Source organism: Dermacentor andersoni, chromosome 3, assembly GCF_023375885.2.
Source record: "Dermacentor andersoni chromosome 3, qqDerAnde1_hic_scaffold, whole genome shotgun sequence".
NCBI classification, from domain to species: domain Eukaryota; kingdom Metazoa; phylum Arthropoda; class Arachnida; order Ixodida; family Ixodidae; genus Dermacentor; species Dermacentor andersoni.
Genome location: NC_092816.1, coordinates 96752697 through 96770926, shown reverse-complemented (window position 1 = coordinate 96770926; position 18230 = coordinate 96752697). Strand labels below are relative to the sequence as shown.

The following is an 18230-nucleotide window of genomic DNA, read 5'->3' as shown; positions in this document are numbered from 1 at the left end:
ACAGCGCACCTAATGTAGAGGAAAAGAGTTGAACTTTATTGCACAAACGGCTCTATGTCCAAACCGTCGTTGTGGTACATCACACATCATGTGTTGCTCTGACGTTGGGAAATCGCCTAAACGTGGTAAATTTGTCGCAACAATAGTAGCATGAGCATGGTGCGGAGGTGCTCGAGTTTACTGATCCAACTCATCCTTGTGTGAAGAAGGGAAACGGGTAGACGAAAAAGGCTGAAGAAATACGGTGAGGATATAGCGCGAGGACGTGTCATCCGCACCTACTGGAGGTGTATAAAGAAAAAAAATCTTTAGTGCAAATTTCGCAGGCGCCAATTCTTCATTTCACTCGTGACATCCGTTTCGGAACAAGTCATGACCCCCTAGATGTATTATTCCCATCCGGGGCCTTCATATGATTCACAGATACTTAAACGTATATCATGCAGGTTACTCTAATATTTCACATATTTTATATTGTGATACATCATACAATTGAGTTCCAAATGTTATATGCTACAGTAACGAAATCGTTGCATCACAGAGAATAATTCACAAGTTTCAAGTTTATTATAGCATGCATACGTATAGGGTACTTGTTCTAATGGAACGGGACGGCCATTATAGAGCTTGTTCTAATGGAACGGGACGGCCAGCGACTGTGCTGCGGATTAACGAAATTTGTTGCCCATAATGTACTACGCCGGATAAAAAGGTTGTCCTCCGTTATTGTGCAGATTTTGTTTACTGACTGTGCAACCACTTTTATAAATATGCATGAAGCCACGATAAGAAGATGGTGCCCTCAGGCCGGTGCCCTCCCTGCGGAGACGACGAGACAAATCTATAATTGTTTGTGTTATTCGGTCGCCATTTTTCAGTTTCAATGAAGAACATTTTAGAACCACGATTTAGACAAGTTGTACTAAATCCTTTTCTATTCAATCCTTGAAATTCTTTCTCTAGGAGCTGCTCCTTTGGACACTCTCGCAGAAACCCTTGCTCAGTATTGGAGGAGTTTCTACTTGTTTCGAGCAGATTTTCTTTCTGTTTCTGTTAGCTTCAGTAAGAACTCGACGCTTTGCTTAATGCCATCCGACTCTTGGGCCAATCCCCCCATGCAGTGGGAATGCACCATCAATAAACGAAAACCAAACCAAACAAGTATACTGTCTACAACACAAGAGGCTCCCCTTTTTATCTACTGCCGCCTGATTCATGACCGATCCCCCGTGGTGGGTTGAGCCATATCCGTAGGCACCAAAACAAACAAACGCCTCGAGTATGGCAGTTCAGGCTGCATTCGTAGCTACCCTACTATGCGAATGACGGGTAGTACATGAATTCGACTAACTCCTTCCTTCTGGCTTCAAACGATCTTGGAACTTCGCAAACTGACCACTGGCTTCGCAAATTGATCAAGACGGCACCGAGCCAGGAAGGTGCACATGTTTGGTTTCCACCAAGCAGACGGGTGCTACAGCGTTAGCATTCGTGATGCGTTCGCGATGCGGAATGATCATCAGTCTTATTCTTCACTGCATCGTTAACCGGACTGTACGCTCCAGGACGGTACCTGGTGACGATATGTCTACAGCGGTTCCGCAGGCTTAGCGTATCGAGTATCACGGTAGTGTGTCAAGCAACACGCATAGCCAAAATTCTTCTAATATCTTCAATAAAGAATACTTCGGCAGCACCGGTTTTACCAAAGCGCCCTCGGCAATCGCCAGCAGAAGTCGACAACGACCTAGTGTAAGCAGTTCTGCAGTTTTTTTTCTTCTTTTTTTTTTTTACAGCGAAGCTGCATATGGCTAGGTTCTGGAGAGAGTGAGTAAAGACTTTATCGGAAAACAAGGTATTGACGGGTGACCTTGTGGTTAGGCAGCCACGAGCCCTTGGGCCCGGGCGGCTTCTTCTGCTCTCTTGATGACCTTGGCCTGCAGGTCAGTTCTGTAAAAAAGTTTCGTGCGTCTATCGAGCCGTGTACGTCGTCTCCCCGTATGTAGGCCGATCCCGAAAATAGTGTAATACCGGGCCGACCCGTGGCAGAGGTGAAGCAGGCTTTAAGCACTCCACCAACTTGCAAAAATAAGTTTAATATATCAGGTCCAAATACAAATCGCATCACATATTAAGCCGATAAGAACAGATACCACACTTTCACCCGCGTCGGTCATGTCTACGTTCACACCACCCTCTTTTCGTAAGCGTTCCAAGCGCTTGTGTATCTCCTTTTCTTTCCTTCCACTCTCCCGTGGTGGCGGTCCCGTAAGCGTGTCGTCCGCGAAGACCGCGAGACGGAAAAAAGTCCGAACCGTCCATATAACCCCGATCCCTCAAACTTAGAACGTTTCACGGGAACAACGGCCAGATTTGAGAGAGAGTTTGTGGGGAATCAATGTTGTGTGGCCTGTGTTGTGTGTGACCACTTGTGGTTTTCGAGTGAACTCACAACCATTATTGCATTGCGGGATCTCGACCAACGCACGATCGTCTTGGCCACGGTGAAGCAATGTGTGCCCTAGGAGTGCGGTGATGTGCTTGTCGGTTCTACGGGCCGGGATTCGTTAGTAAAAGGCGTCGTGCCGCGCTTTGCAACAATACATGGGTATCTATAACTCCCGGTGCCCCATCCTCTCCCGAGGCTTAACATCGTGGAGGAGCGACTAGTCGCGTATCGCCTGCCATTAATGTGCATACGGCGTTTGACGTACGGCAATGGACAATTCGCCATTAAGGGGTCCAAATACAAAGCTTCACTGAGCATCCACCTTCACAGAGTGGAATAACACTGAATTTTTTTTTTCGCTCACACGCAATCAAAATATTTAATAGCGCAAGCGAAACGCCGTTTCCCCGTACATAATCCAACAGCCTTGTAATCCAGTAAGTGCCCTTAACGCAAGATAATCCAACTTATCACGCTTACGTTGAATTGTTCATACTAATCATGAAAGTTCCATGATGTAAAACGAATGCGACAACAAAATCGCAAACGGTCGCAGTTAAATAAACGATTAATGCACAAGCGCCCTTTTCCCCTTTCTTTCCCCTCAAGTTTACTTCCTCCTTCCAACACGCTCTCCCTGAACACAAGATTACCACAAACCGTTCAGAAACAGCGGGGCTGTCAGCGAAAGGCAATCTCCGCTGCCGCCTGTCGATACGCGGTCCGCCGACGGAAATTCAATACGCTGTCGGCAGGAAATACTTAATCTGCATGCGCTTATTCAATGAAGTTCACACCACGCACTTTGTCTGATCGATGTCCGCGGTGAGCTGAACACGTTACGCTCCACGACCACTCAATTTCTTGCCGTTGTACTTTCAGAGACACGACGACAAAGCGGTTCTCGCGTTCCATCAACAACAAAAAATAATAAGCAAGAAAAACGCACTTAGTGTCGTCAAGAAAGCGGGCGTGACATTTTGCTTTCTTTTTTTCGTTTTGTCTGGTTTCTTTCTGTGTGTTGGTTTGTTCTTTCAGTTTCTCACTCTCCGCTAGCTGTCACATAGACGCTAGTCTTGACATCTTTGATGGAGCACTTTAACAATGCTCAAGTTCACTTTACCCCACCTGCTGTATACACTATTTACATTCGGGCTTCAGAAGACGCGCATTTCTAGAAAATTGCAAGCAGGCGCAGAAAGCAGATGATGTAGCGTTCCGAGTGCTTTCGTTCTCATACACTCGCAACAGTCCAACTCGGTTATCCCAGCAGCTCTGTTTGGAAAGATTTGTACAGCGTTAAACTAATTTATTTCGCTAAATAATCTAAGAAATACAGCAAAATCATATCAATCGATGCTCTTTCTTTTTCCAGATCGTGCGAATATTCCAGTGACGTCTTCCTCCGACAAAATTTTAAAGAAAAAAAGTTGTAGTTTGTGGGATTGTGGTTTCCTGACTTTTCTTCCACCAATCTTCCAATCGCCTCTTACTAATCTCTATTGCGGACATGTTCACTTTTCCCCTGCTCTCGCTAAACCCAAGGATTTCAAGGAGGCCAGTGGTGTCTGAATCGACCGCTGGGCAGATGCCTTCACATTCTAATAAAAACTGCTCCATCGTTTCCCTAGCTTCACCACAGCAGGAGCATGCTGCTACTTCCTTCTTATATCTCGCTTTATAGGTGCATGTTCTAATGCATCCTGATCTCGCTTCGAAAAGTAATGAGCTTCCCATTGAGTTCTAATAAATTGTTTCATTCCTGATTTCGTTTTTTCCTCTTAAGTAGTTACTCATGGCAGGTTTTTTTTCCATTGCCGCCACCCAAGATATTATTTCAGCCTCTCTGACTTTCTGCTTGATGTTCTTCGTTGCTGTGTTGCTAACCCTACAAGCCGCATACTTGCTTGTAAGCTTCCTAGTACTTTTCCTCCACTGTGAATCAATGTTTTTCCTGTACAGCTACCTCAATGCTCTCTCAGCCAATTTACGTTCTTCCATATTCCTCAGTCGTTCTTGATAATCAATTTTACTGTGAGCTTCCCTCACTCCAAACCAATCCAGCCCATATCACCCTGCACAGCTTCATTTGTAGTCTTCCCGTGAGCGCCCAATGCGACGCGTCCCACTGACCTTTGGTTCCCATTGAGTCCTGATTGCACCCCCTGATTTCAAGCAAACAACCGCATTTCCAAAAGTAAGTCCTGGAACCATTACACCTTTCCACGTATCCAGGAGCACCTCGTACCTATTGCATCCCCATAGTGTTTTGTGCATCATTATTCTCTTCCCCTCTACTGTTATATTTTTCATGTGTTTCCATATATCTATTGCCTTCGTTTATTCATATACCAAGGTATTTATATTCTCTTACTCTGTATTGCCACTGTCTGTTCATTGTTTTTGTTGAATACCACAACACCTGATTTTCTAACACTAAATTTCAAACCTAAGTTGATGCCTTCCTGTCCACAGATATTAGCCAGATGTTGCAAATCACTTGCCTGTTAGCTAGCAACACAATGTCGTCCGCATAAAATAAACCTGAAAGCTGCTGCTATATTACTGTACCCGCCTGATTGTATGAGAAATTAAACACGATATTACTTCCTTCTAGCGCGCTCTCTATCCTCCCCATGTACATCATAAACAGCAGTGGGGATGAAGGGCACACCTGCCTCATTTCCTTGTTGATATCAACTTTCTCCTCGCCCCTCATCCTTTCCCATTCAACGCAAGCACTATTTTCTAGGTAGATGTATTTCAAAAGCTGTAGACAATCGCACTTAAGCCTTCCCCTTCCAGACTATCCCACGAAATGTTGCGGTCTACGTTGTCATACGCTCCTGTAATGTCTACGAAGGCCACATATAGCGGTCTGCTTCCTGCTCTTTATATTTCATTACACTGGGTAAAAACAAATAAGTTATCATCCAAACGCCTACATATTCTGAAGCCATTCAGAAGTTCTCCCAAAATGCCATTATTCTCTCGCCATGTTTGGAGCTTTAATTTGATTGCCTGCATTTCTAACCTGTATGACCCGCCGTGGTTGCTCAGTGGCTATGGTGTTAGGCTGCTGAGCACGAGGTCGCGGCATTGAATCCCGGCCACGGCGGCCGCATTTCGATGGGGGCGAAATGCGAAATCACCCGTGTACTTAGATTCAGGTGCACGTTAAAGAACCCCAGGTGGTCGAAATTTCCGGAGTCCTCCACTATGGCGTGCCTCATAATCAGAAAGTCGTTTTCGCACGTAAAACCCCATAATTTTTTTCTAACCTGTATGATATACTGATGTAATTATCAACGGTCTATACGAGTGAATTCTATCTTTCTCCCCCTTACCTTTATAAATTAAATTCATTCTACTTTGTCGCCAGCTGTCTGGTATGCGTCTATCTTTTAAAGTTTTTTCCACTGCTTTCACCAGAGCTTCGTTACTTTTTGGTCCTAGTTCATTAATCAGCCTAACGGGAACATCATCTAGCCCTGTGGCTGTGCGCTCTCTTCGGCTTTCTTCCAGTTGAAATTTGTCAGCACCAGCTCCTTTTACATCTGGTTCACTTCCATGCTTTTTTTTTCTTGAATTACAACCTCGTCATTGCCTTGGAAAGATTTGAATGTTACATTTTGGATGCAATTTAATGCCGCTTCTCCTTCCAGTTTCTTTCCACCTTCGTTTAGGATATGTTTTATTGTTGGTGACTTCCTGCTTAATAATTTTATGTGGTTCCAAAATATTATAGGTGTTGCCTTGTTTTTCTCACGCATTTCTGACAACTAACGTTCATTTTCACCGTTTATCTTTGCTTTCACCAACATTTGAACCATAGACTTTCTCCCGGCATATTTCCCATTTACTGACTACTTCATCCTGCGGCAACTGCGCCTTCTTTGCCTGTCTATGCTCTCGGGATACTTTCTGTCGTTCGGCGATCGCTTCTTGTATCTCCCTATTCCACCAGCTTTTCGGTTTCTTTTTTCCTTTCCAATGAACAAGCTGTGTCTCTTTTCGTATTTCTGTCGTTATTACAGTTGGAAGCTCATTATATTCCCACTCTTGGCCATTTGCAAAGTTCTTCCTCGACTTTTGTGACTGTATTTGTTATTTGTTCAGCGTTAAAATTGTGACTGGTCATTTTGCACTCCTTCTCTTTTTCTCAACTACACATCCTATTTTCACAACGATGCGTTTACGATCACTCCCTATGCTGCTATATCCTTCCTCGTCAATGACCATTTCTCTCACCTTATCATAAATTCCTTTTGTCATCAGACAGTAATCAATGGTCGATTGCCGGTTCCCCATTTCCTACATGATCTGCCCTTCACACTAAGGCCCTGTATTCACGATAACGAGGTTATGTTGCTCACAAAGATCTAGTATTGAATTCCTGTTGTTGCCGGGATAGCCATCTAAATCTTGTATGTGGGCATTCATATCACCTAATAGGCAGTGGCGTAGCCAGAAATTTCGTTCGGGAAGGGGGGGGGGGGGCTCAAGTTGCAGCTCGGCCTCCTCCTTAAAAGGAAACCTTAGCTCGGGTACTCCAATCTAAATATATGTAGAAGGAGAATTCGTTTTTCTCGGCAACCATTGCACTAAATTTGAAAAGGTTTGTTGCGTTAAAAAAAACTTAAATTCTAGTGACTGTTTCGAATGTTTCATTTAGGTTGTCAATTCTTTATTGAAAATTGGCAAAAATCGCAATTTCAGAAAACCAAACTATCAAGTTTAAAATTGTAACTCAACAATGGAAAACGATATCATAATTCGGTGAATTGCATCTAACAGTACATCTACAGCGGACAAAATTTATATGTTACACATGAATCTCAAAAAATTTAGTATGGAAATAGGGCTTTTGCAGAACCCTCGTACACAACGTAACCAATTCACGTAAGATACAAAGTGACACAAATTTGTCCGCTTTGACTGTTATAGTATATCCCGTTTACAGAACCGCGATGCCTTTTCTTGATGCAGAGCTATTAGTTTGTAAACATCGTGCTTCTATCTTTTTCGAACTTTCGATTTTTTCAAAATATCTTAAACGACATTCAGGCCCTAAATAGAAATTCCGCTTTCAACAGACGCTAGAATTCAACTTTCTCTCTCAAATGCAACAAATTTCATTAGAAATGATTCAGGGGTTATCTCGGAAAAACGTTGCCGCGTTTTACACGTACTTCAATGGGCCGCGTCGGAGTTGGGCCTGAGCTAAAGCTTCCTCTTAAACAATTTGTCGAGCGATCAAATACATCAATAATAACTGCATTGCCATTGCCAAAGATGCTGAAAACGAATTCTTGAATGCTGCGCACTGTCAAAACAAGTCAATTATTTAATAAAAGAATATACTCGTATGTGCCAGAAGTTGTGCCCAAAATAACCGATATCAATGCTTACATGTTTTTTGTCTATTTAATAAGTAAAGAAAATATCACACGAACTTCCGAACTATATCAGTTCGAAACCAACAAAGCAGTGCATGCCGCTGATATGAAAAATGTAAAGGCCATGAAATGAACAAGTTGAGGACAAACATGTTAATGAAACTTTGTCGTTCAAGAACCTTGTTTACGCTCTTGTACACATGCAACGGCCAGTGAAAAATCTCAATGACGCTGTCATTTGTTCCAATGTATTACGTAGAAGCAGCTCTCACCGATCGTGCATCGTGAGTAATTGCACCGAAATTATAGTGGCAACAGAGAGCACGTACAAAAAGCTGGAGTTCTGAAAAAAATATGAGGACGAGTCAAATGAAAGTAAGCCAATGCGAATGTATGACAAACGAGGTACATTATTCAAGAGTAGTCTCCATGAGCATTTAAACATTTGTCCCATTGACTAACGAGTCGCATGATTCCCGTCTCGGGACACCTTGGGCTGCTGCTTCAAAAAGTCGGCAAGTGACTCTTACACGTCATCGTCCCACACAAATCGGGTTCCCTTGAGCTGCTTTTTCAGTTGTCCCAAAATGTGGAGGTCGTAAGGCGACAGGGCCAAGCTGTATGGCGGATGTTGCAGCGTTTCGCACTTGAACTTTGCCATTTTTATATTAACCACATTGGCGACGTGGGGACGGGCATTGTCGTGGAACAAGATGACCTCATTCGTCAATTTTCCACGTCGTTTGTTCTTGATTGCGACACGCAGACAATCCGGCGGTTCACGATATCGGAAACAATTGATAGTCTCTCAACATTTAGCAAATTCTATCAGTAACGGCCCCTGCCGATAAAAAAAAAGTCAATACTTTACCGGCGGAAACGGCGGCCTTTGCTTTCTGGGAGGTGGTGAATACGAATGTTTCCACTGTAAGCTTTGCCGTCGTGTTTCAGGCTTGTAGTAGTGGCACCATGGTTCGTACCCGATCACAATTACAGACAAGAAGCCGTCACCCTGACTGTCATACTGGATCATATGAGTCAAGGCAGCGCCGAACTTCTCCGTCTTCTGGCAGTGGTTCAAAATCTTGCGCATCCATTGCGCACGCAAGAACCGATAACCGAGATGTTCATGAATTATGGCGTGAACCGAACGGTGACTGATGTTCACACGTTATGCCACTTCGTCGATGCTTATCCTCCGTTCTTGTCTTATCAGCTCATCCACCTTTGCATCTTTTGTTGGGGGTGATTGCACGGTGGCTTTGGCCCGGTCTTGGATCGCCTTTGCAACTTTCCCGTCCTTCTTTGAACCGTTTGTTCAAACGTTTCACAGTGGCCAATGAAGTGCAATGTTCAACATACACGGCAGCCACACGGCGACTAATTTCTTTTTAGGAAACACCTTCAGCTGTCAAAAACCTCACGGCACCACGCTGCTCAACTTCTAGAGCGTTCATTATGTCACGCGACCATGTTCAACCCAGTGTTTGAGAGCATTAAAGAACATTTAGCCTCACACCTGCGTGTCACTTTTGTATATGAGAGATACCTGTGTGCTACGCGCACGCCTCCCAGATAATGAACCGAACCATTATTGCGCTGGCTGGGTAGGCTCACTTTCATTTGAATCACCCTCGTACATCAGAAACGCGAAGATACAATGGAATATACAAATGCGAAGATACAGTTTGATAAAGGGCAAGAAAGTGTCACCGGAAACAAAGCTCAGTGCACGTATACACGAAACCTCGCCACAACATATTTAAATATATGTATAAGTCTTCAATAAATCTACGTGTCTAAGAAAAAAAATCGCTGTATATAATGCGGCAAAGAAGGCAAATAAACATGTTGCGCAATCACAGATTCACAGAATCCTAAATCCCGCCCCCATTCCATCCACTCCACCCGATCTATTGCGCTCAATGGAAGGCGGCATGCTTCCTCCCCGCTTTTCAAATTTCCGCACACAAGACTGAGCCGCCATCGTCGGCTCACCCATGCCACCCCCCTCCCCAAGCATTCACCCGCACATACAGCATGCGGCGCGCGGTCACGATGTTATTGCCCTTGGACTTTATACGGAACATGAGGATGACGGCGACGGCAGGAACGCGCCTGGAGTTTCATATAATTGCATCGCAATAATATAGTAACAGTATCCGGTAACTGCAGCGTTCCGTGGCCCATTACTTTCCGTAAAAGAAGTAACAAAGTCAAACTTTCACCATTCGACAATTTGCTGCGCTGCGACAATGTCCTTTTGTCTTTTGTGGGGCGGGAACACAGAATTTAAAAACGCAAAGTAAAGCATGTTGGCCACAATCGAATGCCTACTTTGGGCACCTAGTGTGGCTACCGAAGGAATATCGAAGAAAACGTGAGACTCTTGGTCCACCGAGAACCATACGCATACTGCTCTGCATCCTACACCGGCGAGACAAGACTTCCCAGAGAGGTTGCGCTCAGGCGAACGCGGTGCAATCCATCGAGTCCCCACAGTGATGGCGGCGAGCGACCATTCTTTCTTTTTCTCGTCTGCAAGCCAGAAAGCGTCGAAAACACTGCCAGGCGAAAATCCACTCGGCCAGAGAAAACCGAACGTGCACCGAAGTGCGCCGCGCTGTGGTCTGGGCAACACCAGAAAAACGCATGCGCTCTGGCTGGCTTTGGCAGCGCGCGGGTGGGGTAGCGAGAACAAAAAATGTAAGAGACTCAATGTGTCCTCGCTAATAAAAGTCCAAATAGAAACAATATATAAGAACGTAGTTACCTTCGCTGGATTTACTGTCTTGATATGGATGCTTTGGCGTAAGTGACAAAGAATGTTGATATTTCTTGTGACATGATGGCACAAATGAACCAGCACAACGCTTCGTCTCATCGGACCTCACTGCGTGCTTTGTCAATTTGTCTGATAGTGTGTTAATTTGGCTAGTTTCGTTGTATGTTTCGATGTACGACGTTAGAAAAGTCAATGCACCTTTGGCATCAAATGTTTATAACAACATTAAACCCACAAAGTTCCGCAATTGAAGATCTAAAGCACAACTTTGGAAATTCCAATGCACCTTTCACATCAAAACTTTATAAGAACTTTATGCCCATAAAGTTTCGGAATTGACATCCATGCGCTCCCCAGATTCCGCGGCCTCCGCGAGATGCTGCGGCGAGACCGTTCGCCATCAGCACGCCCTTGAAACTTTGTGCTCGGATGGGGCTGCTTGCGTTATGTGACTCCCGGTGCATGGGCGCTGCCGCAAAATCCAGCCCGAGTTAGCAATGTCTTTACGGGCGTAAAAAAGACATTCTAGACAAAATCAAGAGTGATTTCCGGCGCAGGGGGTTGCTTTGGCTGGCGGTGCGTGGACAGCACGAAAAAATTTCAGGGGGGGGGGAGGCTGAAGCCCAATAAGCCCCCCCCCCCCCCTGGCTACGCCTCTGCTAATAGGACCCTTAATATCAGCAGATATCCATTCCACTAATTATTTATGCTTCTCTGTGCAATTATTTCCGGTCCACAAATACGTAACGCCCAGCCAAGCTTCTTTTCCACTCATTGTACCTGATAACTATAGATGTTCTTGACATTTTGAATTTACTCTTTTTCCATTTGTTTCCCTGATGGATGAGCATTCCGACTCCCCCTCCCTTTCTTTCCGACTTAGTTCTGTTGCACCCTTCCCAAACAAAGTTATAAATCACTGGTGCCTCTTCCGAGTCTCTAGGGTGCGTTTCTGTAACCGCATACACCTCTACTTGTTCTCTATTTAACTGCTTCTCGGTATCTGTCCACCTTTCCTTTCGTTTGCCGCCCTGTATATTTATGTTTCCTTCCTCCTTTTTCTGTTATTGACGGCGATGCTATTCTGAGGGCGCCCTAGGGGGCATTCTTCATTACCACCTACTCTGGCCTCCTGAGCACCCCTGGGCCCCCTAAGAAAGCAACAGCGCGACCAGCAAGTCGCCAGCCCACTTGTCGTCCAAGCCTGTAGTTGAAGTGGATCCCGTCTCGTTCAAAACCACCACACCATTTCACTTCCCTGTTCACTTCGACAACCTCGAAGCGTTTCTCTCGGCTCATTTTCCGTATCGCCTCATTAGCAGCCACTACGGCTCTTAGTACGTGACTGTCACGTACAGGCACCTCCGGCACCGTGCACACCACGATCTGCACCCGAAGGGATAGCTCGCGTAAGTCGTCCACCCCTTCGCCAAGTGCTGGGCTAGTTATGTCCCTTTCCTGTTTAGGAGATCATTTAGCTCACCTGCTACCATGACTAGGTTGCGCGCGCGGGCATCTTCCGCGAGCTTTGATTTTGCTCGCTCCATAACAGAGCCCAGTCACTAAGTCCTGGAAATGTCACTACCGCCACTCTTTTATCGCCTTTCACCCTCTCCACAATTGCTTTTGAGCACCTAGCCAGGTTTTAGTCACCGGCGATAATCACAATTTCACCCTCTCCTACGTCTCCCTGCTTCCCTTTGTCTTTTCCGCATGATTCAGACTCGACAAGGGGCGCTGACCCCCGCGATCCTGCTTTTGTGTGTGGCGGCCTCAAGGTAGGTGCCACTCTTTCCAGCTAACCCCTCCCCATGTTGCACGCATTCCACGCATAGCCATTGGGACATAAGGGTGCCACGATCCGGAGAGCACGCGCATCAAGGCACCTAGAATACACTATATTATGGTGCATTGCTCCCTTGCGCCACCTCGCCATCTCCCCTGTTTATCTTCCCGTGCCCAAGTGGAAATGAAGGGGAAAAGAAAGTCGCCTCATCGGTTCGATAACTACGTCGAACTTCGCTTATTCTTGAACGATTCGAAATATTTTTGCGAGAGGAGATTCATGAGGAGACGTAATAAATCTAAGCACACGTGCACTTCATTATTTCTTTGCTTTTCGCACCCGTTGAAATGCGACCGCAATGGCTGGGTATCAAACCCGCAACTTCGTGCTCAACAGCAGAACATCACTGGGTACTGAGCCACCACGGCGGGTATTTGGGTGACGTAGCTAGACGTAATGATTGGTTACGTCCGGTACGGGCCTCGTCGCACCCATTCCGCTGGCTACAGCGGAATACGTGCCTACAGTAAACTGCCTATAGAAACTGCTTACAGTAAACGCAAGCTCAAAGTGAAGTGTCTTATCGAGAATAGGAACCACTGCATGTTTGTTTCTTCTTCACGTATATGTAAATTATTGGAACAAGAACAGTATCAGCTGAGAGCGAAACCCTTACGGTCTGCAAAGACTTCCAAATCCAATCTTTAGTTGATGCCGGAGTCTCCGTAATGATCACTCAATTTGTCAGAAGATATTGCATGTACAATTTTATAAATTCAGAAAAGGTTTGCCGCTGGCTGCCGTCCCCCCCCCCCCCCCCCCCCCATAGAGGTTCGCCGCCACGTGCACGTGAGCACGCGGCGTCGACGTGGCGCACCTCGACGTGACAGGACGGGGCAGGTTTTCGCTGAAAATGCTCAACAGCTGACACACGGGTGCACGCGATTCAGTTGGACGCGCTACAGCTACAAGCGGTATCTTTGGGCCGGCGCGTAATTAAAGCCAGTTACTGTGATGATACGGCCACCAAAGGGGCCCTAGTAGCCAAACACCGGCAGTGACACAGAGGCTGCGGCGGTGTATAGCACGTCGCGACGCCGCAAGTAACAACTATTGGTTTCCCTGTGTGTGCAAATAGCCCGGTCGTTGCGCTTGACTCGCTGTGGAACAGCCTCGGCGATCGAAGGGGTACGTGCGCCTTCCCTTGACCACCATTTACGTGCCTGACCTTGAGCCATACAGAACCGTAATTAATGCTGACGCAGCCTTACATAACACGCGCGGCATCTCGTGTTCACGCCGTCGATATAAAGACCGCGCTTCTGGAACTAGGGGTTGTTGCAAGTACAGACGTGACAGTATGAACAGGCGTGCGATGCTAGACCTGGCTAGTTGTAGCGTTTCTTCACGAGCTAGTTGTTTTAACGCGTTAGGGTTAAGGCCCAGTGTCGCAGAAAATCTGGCGTCGGCGTCCGCCGTACCACACCCGGCGTCGGACGTCGCTTCGGCAGAAAGAAATTCTAACCAAATTCCGAACTAAGCATACCCAACCACTCTTCTACCACTAAAGTTGCTCATACCTTGTCTTTCATTCTTTACAAAGTTATTTCTCGGAATGTTGAGAACGGCAGCCCACAAACAAATGTAATGAAAAAAAAAACATTCACAGCGCATATCTTTTATGTTAAGTCTGGGGAAGAGCACGGCCACTACATTGCATTTCAGTTGGTTTCCAGTCACTGTGGTGTACACGGCAATGAACTGGTCGATGCCGAAGCGAAGAAGGCACTCGAAGAACCAAAGCCACTGCTTGCGATTCCTTTTTCAAGAGCGAACGCCAACTGCCTTCTCTCAAGTGTCATCCGAACAGAGACAGAAAAGCACTGGGACAATGCGGATAATCCGCAAAGACGACTCCAAATATTGGACCCCACAATGAAATTAGGCTACCACCCAAAATTCAGCGCAGCTGTGCCAGCCTCCTGCACAGACTTAGGCTGGGGGTGGCGTTTACGCGCGGGTACATGTACCTCATGCGACGCACAGAGTCACCAGACTGTGAACTGTGCAACGTGAAACAGACTATAGGTCATGTGCTGTGGGACTGCCCTCAGTACGTGGAAGAGCATCAAAAGTTGAATAATGTCCTTACGCGCCTCGGCAGCCCTCCTCCGTCGGAGGACGTTATTTCAGGCCTTTGGTCAGACGTTAAATCGAGTTTTAAGGTTACCCAGGCCTTACTTCATTTTTTAAAAGGCACGGGCATGAACTGTAGGCTTTAAGTTGTCCAAACAGCTTACTATACTGTTTACATCTTTCCTCATCATCGTCACCAGTCATGCGCCTTTTTCTTCCCTCTTTCTTTCCCTCTTCCCCTTCTCCCAACGCAGAGCAGCTGGCTAGAGGACTGTACCTCAGGCCGACCTCTCTGCATTTCGTATCATTAAACCTTTCTCTCCCTCTTCTCAGACTGAAATATTGAAAGTGCGAAACAATAACAGGAGATCGACCCATGCAAGTGGCCGCGTTTCTACCAGAAAACTTGCCTTCGTGCATAGCGTTCACTGCCAGTGTTTCCCGGTAAAATTTACGGTTACATAAGCTGCAGTTGCCGGGAAGCATGAAAATCAGTCGGGGGTCTTTGAATGCTATCGCGTTCCACTCTTAAAGGTGAAGCTTAAGCGTCCTCCAAATTTTTCGTTGTTTAGCTAAATGCTGATCGACGCTCTAGTGGTCATATTGTGGGCGAGCTCCACCACTGGAAAAGGTGGCGCTGCCGTCGGTGTGACGCGGTATGATGGATCACGTGGACACATCGGCCGCTTCGGCAGTGCCGAAGCAAGCTGAAAACGGAAGTCCCAGATGCGCTTCAGTTCTGATTAAGTGGGAAGGTTTTCCCGCTTCAGGTGTCTGCTTTACAACACTTAAAAGCACTATAACAGGTAGTGGCTGCCTCTGAAGGCATCCTTCAGTGCGGGATGTACGCAACGGAGCCCGCTGTCACCCTTCACACGTAGCTGCAGAACAAGTAGATGCATGTAGCTTGGATCTCGAAACTTATAACCGGCAAGCAGCCATCGGCTACAACTCTGTTGCAACCACTTCCGCAAGGAACATTTCTGCTACGGCCTCAGGGCTGCGATGTTCAGTGAGTAGAAGACAGCGCGCACCGAGACGCTCGCCCGCGTGCGCTGCCCGGCTAATGTCATGAAGCTCTGGTACATACTTACCAGTATCTAGCATCAACAAGGTGCTAGATACTCTCAAGTTCACAAGAATGGAAGTAGAATGGTAAGAAGCATATTAAAAAAAAAAGACATGGCATGTGCTCATGTTTGTGTTAGCACCAAACAATGAATGTATACTTAAGTAAAAAAAAGCAGCTCGACATTGCTCGCTGAGAAGAACGATAAATATACAGTGTGATACAGCTGGAGGAATAATGATATTGAAACGTCCAAGAAGCTCAGAGAAAAGAAAGACTGAATCATCCCTACGGCATATCAAGTCGCCGTAGGTGTCGAAGTCCTTAGTTATAACGAAATTACTTTTGAACAGTTCTGATAGCGTCCATGGTTGCTTGTGTACGGTCAAATGCTCATATGCTGCGGCCTGAAGCTCACGGCACTGTGCGAAAACGCGCTCGCAGCGAAAGCGAAACATTGTGCGTGAACATGCAGACGCGCAGTCGGTCGCTGCGAACCCGTGCAATTGGTGCATTGAGGCTTCATTCTGTTATGCACCATTTCTTTACACAGACAGCGGATTTGCTGCAGTAGTAGGTAATGCAGCACCACCTCCGAGGGCTTCATTTCTTAGTTTTCCGAAAGGGTGCGGCAAAAAGCCACAGGGGACGAAAGGCGACGTGGCTGCGGCGAACGGGAAGATAGGTCACGTGTTTGCGGTAAAGAGGGACCTTAGTTTGCGGTGAATGAGACTGGTGCCGCGCGGCGATGGTGAGCCACTGTACCACGTGTTCCTAGCAGAGTTGTCGGCGCTGTTAAACTCGGCGGTGGGCCAAACATTGCGGGCATTTCCATCAAAACGGCTCAGGCTGGTCGGCGTGCGAGGTGTTGAGGGTCACAAGTTGCGACAGTATCGGACGACATGACCAATGCGGCGACAGGTGAAACATATCGGCTGGTCGTCTGCAGCTCTCCACTCAGTAGGGTTGCGATAATGCGGAGAGAATTAAGCGTCGGGTTGGAGAGAAAATAGCAGAAGGGTGTTCGTTAGCTCTAGGATTGGCGACAGCACAGACAATGTAAACCAAGGCATTCAAGTTCCTGGCGAACGATGGCTTGTACGAGAGGAACGGAAAAAGTGGTAACATCAGGGCTACGCGAACAGAAAGATGCGGGCGCCATCGCATCCAGTTCACGTCGAACGATTCGCACCACGTCCTCTGATGACGACGCATGCTGCTGTGCGGATTGATCTTCACATGTCGACGTAGCGGCAGTATTGGGAAGTCTGGCGAATGGTTGCAAGACGCGTCGGCTTTTGGCCTGCTCGAATTGTCGGCATTCTTTAATGATAGCATCAACTGTAGAGCAGCTTTTGCACATGAGCAGATTAAAGGCGTCGTCAGCAATGCCCTTAAGCCCGTGCCCGACCTTCTCAGCTTCTGTCATGTCGTGATCGAACATTTTGAAGGGGCCAGCGCAATAAGACGAAGACAGAAGGCAGGAACACACAGGACAGCGCTGAACTCACAACTTACTTTATTCGAAGGCATACACACACTTATGTACACAACCCATAGCCACGTGGGCTATGGGTTGTGTACATAAGTGTGTGTATGCCTTCGAATAAAGTTAGTTGTGAGTTCAGCGCTGTCCTGTGTGTTCTTGCCTTCTGTCTTCGTCTTATTGCGCTGCCCCTTCAAGATGTTTAACCAGTACCAACTCGCCCAAATGTCGATCCTTCTAAGTATGTCGTGATCGGCTTTACGGCAAAGTTCCAGCAAGTCCTGGATGTACGAGACATAGGACTTCGTGGGGGAATGGGCACGGGAGGCCAGTTCCTGGCTTGGCGGCAATTTTACGGCCAGGTGGTCTGCCAAACAACTGTCAGCTTCCCTTTGCACTGGTACCAGCTGGTTAGCTCCTCTTCGTGGTTTTCGCACCACGCCTTTGCCGTGCCTCTTAGGTAGAACAACAGGTAAGCTAGCATAAGCGTAGGGTCCCATCCGTTGATTCCACTCGCGCGTTCGTACATAGCCACCCACTCTTCAACGACGGCACCATCGGTCCTGCAGAACGTTTCAGGATCCTTGGGTTGCACAACCACAACCGAAGGCGACAGCGACAGCGACGTAGCGGGCGACGGTGACGTTGGAGGCGGCAACGACAATGATCCCGCAGCATTTTCACAAAAGGAAACAACCTAGGCAGACGATGATTATCGTTGTGGGCAAACGTACGCCCCAAAGGGTGCAACATGGTGCAACTGTTTCAAGAGTACTACGGGCGGCCGCGCGCACGGGCGGGCCGCTGTATATTGAAAGCCATCTGCGACGGGTCCGGAGTCTGTGCTGCGCTATGTTTTCGCGGGGTAGTCCGCGTTGATGCGAGAGCACGCAGCTCGATGCCCTCGCTGCTGCTGCCTCCGCGTTTTCTCACTGCAGTGTTTTGACAGCGAGTTTCCGCGTTCCTTGAGTGAGGTGTGTTTATGTTTGCTTGTGCGCACGACACCATGCTTAATTTAGTTTGCGTGCTGTTGGAACCTCAGCGCTGACACCCGTTGTTGCAAATGGGTCGCAAGCCCCAAGGGTAGCGTTGGCCTGGCGGCCTGGGGCACAACTGGAAG

The 18230-nt window shown here is 47.0% G+C and overlaps 1 pseudogene; it reads right to left on the bottom strand.

The window, feature by feature from the left end:
* Positions 1-1997: 1997 nt before the first annotated feature.
* Positions 1998-2177, bottom strand: LOC126542599 (U2 spliceosomal RNA; annotated as a pseudogene).
* Positions 2178-18230: the final 16053 nt, after the last annotated feature.